Raw genomic sequence first — 6,156 nt, 5'->3', positions numbered from 1 at the left:
GAACCATGTGCCAACAGAGGCTGCCACGCTGCCAGTACAGACAGCCACACGCTGATGCCAATTAATAAGTCAGTTTATTGTAACCATAAGGTGAAGGCAGTTTTACTAAAAGGTCTTATTTCTGGAAGATTAGCTTTTGAAAAACATGAGCAACGGAACTGAAATTTCTCCAGAGGCATGATATCACCAGAAAGACTGGGGTTTGCACAGGCAAGAGGACAGATGTTTAAGAAAATTCCACTTATCCGTGCTTGTGGCTGCCTCAGGATGGAACCAAAGTTGTGCATATGCCTTAACCAAAACCAAGAAAAAGTGCTTTATGGCACTCAGCTTCAAGGCTTGTGCAAACTCAGGAATCAGAAACTCTCTCACAGCCATTCTGCTCTTGGAAGTATTTCCTTCATAAGGCAGTGTGTGAAGCTGCATCTACATCAACACCCAAACCCCACTCTAGATCAGTGTGTGACTTGGACTTCCCTCCTGCCAGCTGCTCTTTTCAACTTCAGGTACCCAAAAATCACTTTGCTACCCTCCACACCCAGAGCCCGTGGCCTCTGTTGGAACGCACAGCGTGCAAACAGCGAGAAAAAGGTAAAATCTGGGTCTCCTCAAGGGGCACCACCACACTGATGCTCACAAACCTGCCCTGTGTCTGGTTGACTGTTCCACACTGCCAGGCTGAGCGAGGAAACCCCTCTGAAACACCACCTGAACTCCGCCCTGCCTACAAGTGTCCTGAATATCAGATATCAGGGATATAGGGAAGGACTGGATTTTGAGCACAAGGCACTTTTTACCACCGTTCTGTTCTATGGCCACTGTCAAGGCAATTCTAAAAGAGCACACGTATATCAAAGCATTTGAGAGCTGAAGAGAACCAGGTCAGATCCTTTGAATGCACTGTCCTGCTCCAGTACACGCCTGATCCACATGGATAACCAGAGTATGAATTCATGAATGCCATAACATGCACAGACACCAAATCATGAGCATGACCAAAGAGCCCCTAAATGAAAACTGCTGCCGCTCTGGGCTGGGGGGCTGGGAAAAGTTGGCAGGCTGAAGCTTTCCAAGGGAAGGGGGGCAGGGAACAATCGGCTGAGTATTCATTATGAACACTCAGGAAACATACTCCATGCACTCTAAAGGCTCACTTTCAGTTGAGCCATAATCTGAAAGCTTGGTTTTTAAATGCACTTGTATTTTAGTTTGAGGCAAACTCCTGCAACGGAAATGTGTTGGCTGCAATTTAAGACTTGGCAGGGCCATAAGGAGCTGAACAGGGGGCTCCGAATGCAAAGTGTTCAGCAACCCCAGCAACGTGCAAAGAGTGCAACAGGAGAGCAGAGTGAAATGGGGGAGTGCAGGCAGAAAGGCAGAGACAAGAAAAGCCATAGAGCGTAAACATGCGAGAGCACAAAGCCCTCCAAGCTGGCAGGGCACTCACCTCACAGAGGAACATGCACAAGTTAGATATTGGAGTCTGATCCTCACTGCAAATCCACATTCAAGAGCAGCTTGTCAGTGAAGGGTGCATCCAAACTGCAACCCAAAAGCAGTCTCCAGTTACACCTTATCCTTCCTTATCTCACCCAGGGTGGGTGTAAGACAAGTTTCATACCAAATTGTAATGTTCATTACGCATCAGGCTGAACAGGCAAAACAGTTCACATGGGAAACTGTCCCCAGAGATTTCACCACTATCAGCTTTCAACCTGGAACACACCAGTCACTCACGCACCTACCTGTAGGTCTGCAAACTTGTGCTTGAAGAGCCCCGCTGCATCCTCCAAGGGATTAGGAAAGCAAACATTATTTGGGATCCCTAAAGCCTTCTTTATGCAAGGCAGTGAGTTTAGATAATGGTTTAGCCAAACAGGCACAGGCTGACTTAGTTTGAATAAACCCCATAGGAGGTACAGTGAAATCAAATCAGAACAATTCTAGCTCAAATTACCTAGCCCAAAGTAAAAGCTCTTCAGCCAAGGAAAAGATAGTTGCAATCTCTAAATTAAATTCTGATTTTGTCACAGAATTTCATGCCCAAGATGTAACAGTCTGCTTCTTCTGAAACACCTTAACATCAGCTTTTCCATAAAATACAAGACTACAGCAGCAGCTTTTTACCTCCTCTTGCTTCCCCAGCTCAGAGGAGCATCCAAGGTTCAGCCAAAGCCTTTTGATTGGCCTCTGTGGTCTCTTATGTTGCACCTCCAGTTACCCAATTAGTACCTTGTTAACGAACACCTGCCATGTATTTATTCCTCCTGTTGCAGTACTTTTAACCCATAATGAACAGTGGTACCAACATCCTTCTCAAAAGCTTTGTGCACAGGCTTCAGCATGAAAAATATTATTTGTGCAAACCCCCTGTGTGGTTTTCAGGGCTGTTAAACACTGGCAGTTTTTGCTTCTCTGCTCTTGGAGTCTTGATTCTTTTGAAAACAAGAGGGGATGGAATCAGAAAAGAGAGATATTTGTTTCTGCAGACTAGATGAGTTTTGTGAGGACTGGCCACACAGTGCCTGGTGTGACTGCACCCAACAGTATTTAACATGAATCAGGGGCTGCTGGGAACCCTAACCCAGAGCACCAATTTCCTGACCTTTGCTGTAAGTACTAACTGCAAGCTTCTGATTTTTACCTCACCATTCAGGGCCTGTTTCACCATCAAAACCACAGTTCCCCACTGCAAGGGAGCTCTTTGTTACTAGTTGCACTTGGGATTTCCAAGTGGAGAAGGCTGCTGAAGGGGTATGAATACCAAACTGGCATTGCATTCTGACCCTCCATCTCTGTGCACATCCCTAGGCACGCTGTCCATGTACATGAAAGGCTGATGTGAGCTCCACACGCCTCCAGGCAGCCAAATTTGGCCATTCTGACTGTTTTGTCAGCCATCAGCCATCATGGGCTCCAAGAGACCTCACACAGCAGCAGACTCACAGCAGCTGCTATCTCTGGAGTGGATGCTAAACATTATAAAAAGGGAATTCATTCAATAACAGCCACGTTTGAGATAAAGAAATAATAGTGCCCAAATAGAAGATTGCTTAAAAATGTCTAGTAAATGTGTGGGATTATGTGATTCTGATCATCCCAGTGGCAGGGAGAAGGGTGTTGAACACAAGGGGATAAAAGCTCTTATTGCAACAGAGAGTCATCTTTTCCAATGATCTTCTTCACTGTAGTGGCAGGATTTCCTCGATTGAGTAAGTGCTATTCAGTAAGTTAAGGATGACAGGACTAGGGCAGAGGTTTGAAACAATAATTGCAGTTTGTTCTTCTGTAGTACCTTTCATCTGTGGAATTCACAACAATGCAATAATCCTCCTAACAGCCTTTGTAGGTAAGGAAATATTATGACTCCTGTTTTTCATCTGAGGAAGCTGAGAGGGAATACGATGATGCAGAGAATCATGGGCAGAGTCAGAATTGGGACTCAGCTCTTCTGACTCATTCTTTGTAAATTCTGAGAGCCTGGACACACCAGTTAGCGAGGCCACCCTGGTTACTTACTCCTGGGAATGTGACAGTGCCTGTAGAACCTTTGTCTCTTTGGTGTTCACTCTTCATCTGGAAAAGGGTGAGCAGAGCCCCCAAGCTGGGAACCCAGGAGCCAGGATGTCTACAATCCCCCAAAGGCACAGCACTGTGCTATTTGAAGGAAAGACAGCAAAGAACTGAGTGATCCAAGACCCAAAGGATTTTGCAAGTGTTCATCTGCAAAGAGCAGTTTCGATTATGATCTGAAGCGTGGCCTGGAGACGGCCAATATCCAATGAAGGGTCCAGAGTGGATTTAAATAGTGTTCTTCCAGACTGGAAGTTCTCAAACCAGAGAAACAGAGGGGAATGGCTTCCACTGCAATGGACAGGAAGGGCATGAAGAACCCACAGAATATTCTGTCTGACCTTGGTGAGTCTTATCAGGATCACTTTACTTGGGCTACTGTGGGCTAAGGTGTACATGTATGGAAAGAAGCAGAGGAAAGGCTTAAACTATTGTGGGAGAGAAGATAGGGACATGACCACAGAGTTTGGGAATGGAAGAGAAAATGCCCAGCCAACATGGCTACGTATCTTTGGCCACAGTAAACATGTTTCTTTGGAAATTACCTGCATCTGAATGGTTTTGTTGGACATTCAGTGCGATGAATGAACCCAGCACCTGCTGTTAGCACAGTGGTTTGCACAGGTAAGCAAGCCTGTGAATAGTGGGTGCTACTGAGTTGGCAGTTTAAACCAACAGATACTAGAACATGCCAGATTTTCAGCTGGCCAAAGCCCTAAAGGATTCCTGTGTGTTTCCTTACTTTTCCTCCTGCCTTCTTACAAAGACTGGAGAGAACAGTGCAAAGATGCTCTAAACAAATGGTAACACTTTCAAACATTTTGATTTCTAAATTGAGTAATAAATACACTCAGATTTCACTAGAACTATTTCAGGGGTGTGAGTCAATGGTACGGAACTGTCCGTTCATTGTGGTTGCAGCCATTTGCACCAGCCAGGAACGGAGCTCCTGATTCACAGAAGTGCTGAGAACCTGCTGCTCCAGTTGAAGTGGCTGGGAGAGGCAGGCTGTCATCACGTCTGGCAGTGAGACCGTGTGTGACTCAGTCTGGGGCTCTCAAATCAGCAGCCTTTATGCATTAACTTGGCTGTGACTTCCACTGGGGGGAATCTGCACTGCGTGATATACTACGGCACACTGCAGGACTCCGGTCCTCTGGGAAGTCCTACCTGCTCTTCAGAATCATGGGCTGTTTCTTAACAGGTCTTTACTAACAGGGAGTTTGATACTTGCAGTGTTCAGTGATATTACACTGAAAGCAGTTCTTCAACCTCCATAGGCCCCTCATGCCCAGACTAAGTGTGTCTACACATCCCTCCCAGGCCAGAAGGAATCCAATCCCACCTGCTCTCCACTGGGGTAAGATTTTCTAGTTTTAAATGAACAAATGTTGGCAGTGATGCAAGCAAAGCTCGTAGTGTAGTGGGGGAGGTAGAAATATCATCCTGGAAGAGGTTCAGTGTTTGTTTTTAATTCCCAGAAGAAACATATGAATGTGATGTATCTGGGATTTAGGAAAAAAAAACACGTAGCAGCATGTTAGGAACCACCCAGAAACAGCTCTGTGTCAGGGATCAGCTGCTCTTTAGAAGCCTGAAAGATGCAGCAGGTCTCTCATGAGTTCTTCCTCCCTGTTTCTTGAGCAGAGTGTAACACACAGCAAGTCTGTTCTGCGCTTCCTCTGTCTGCTGAGAGGCCCAAGCAAACAAAACTCTGAGCTGAGATTACCAATTGTGCCAAAACATAAACACGGACTCACACAGCTTGTGAGCTTGGTGCCTTATTACTCACCACTACAAACGTAAGCACGAGCTGGTTTGCAGCAGGCAGGTCTAAAGAGCAGGTCCAGCGTATACTGAATTTACTGGGAGCTTTTCCACAAACAGTAATGTCCTTTGGATCAAATCTGCAGGACTGGGTTAGTTCTGGTCTTGGCAGAACCTGTGACAAAATCATATACGTTAGTCATAGCAGGAGCCGTGGCCCCAGCTCTGTTCCTGAACACCCTAAAGCCATCCCAAAAGCAGCACTGAAAGCTGGTACTTTCTTCCAATCTGAGCCACTCATGGATTATTCTTTCCCTGTCATCATTATGGGAAGCTGCTCTCCCCCAAAAAAGCCTCAGACAGGTGTCTTTTCCAGTGCACTTGGCAGGTCACCAAGTTCAGGCTATTTTGAACCAAATGGAATGTAAGGTTTTGTGAGGGAGAAGCCTGCCAAGCCCCACTCTTTTCCAGAGAGGGAATTGGGACAGATGTCACATCCTGCTGATCCCAGCTGTGGCAGCCTGGCTGGGGGAGCAAGAAAGACCCTCACAGATGACTCATAACCATCAAGTTAAATTTCATCCAAATTTCTGTCCATGCAAAGCCCTGGGTCCTCACTTTCTGCAGTCCCTTTCTGCGAATGACAAATGAAAGAAGCAAGAGGAATACAAGAAATGGTGCACGATATATGAAAAATACTAAAAGGACTCTTACCTAATAACACGGATGTTTGCAGGCAGTTTAAGCTTGATTTGTAAATGAATGTTCTGTAGTCGTTTGACTAATGTTTATAATGTTTACTGTTAACGCATGCTT

The 6,156-nt window shown here is 45.7% G+C and overlaps 1 protein-coding gene across 3 annotated transcripts in view; it reads right to left on the bottom strand.

Moving 5' to 3' along the window:
* The window catches only part of BRD3 (bromodomain containing 3), a 49,312-nt gene that overhangs the window by 37,606 nt on the left and 5,550 nt on the right, over positions 1-6,156 (bottom strand). For 2 of the 3 annotated variants that reach the window (XM_027887176.1, XM_027887178.1), the window contains exon 2: positions 5,366-5,515. The gene's annotated coding sequence lies outside the window, so the exon portion shown is untranslated. Of the gene's footprint in view, positions 1-1,447; positions 1,543-5,365; positions 5,516-6,156 lie in introns of all 3 variants that reach the window. The other variant, XM_027887177.1, reaches the window with a different exon arrangement.

The sequence above is a fragment of the Empidonax traillii genome, unplaced genomic scaffold (genome assembly GCF_003031625.1).
Source record: "Empidonax traillii isolate 1590-97213 ecotype Southwest subspecies unplaced genomic scaffold, ASM303162v1 scaffold204:size1584377, whole genome shotgun sequence".
Taxonomy (NCBI): Eukaryota; Metazoa; Chordata; class Aves; order Passeriformes; family Tyrannidae; genus Empidonax; species Empidonax traillii.
The sequence above is the reverse complement of the archived record's forward strand: the minus strand, read 5'-3'. Positions and strand labels throughout refer to the sequence as shown.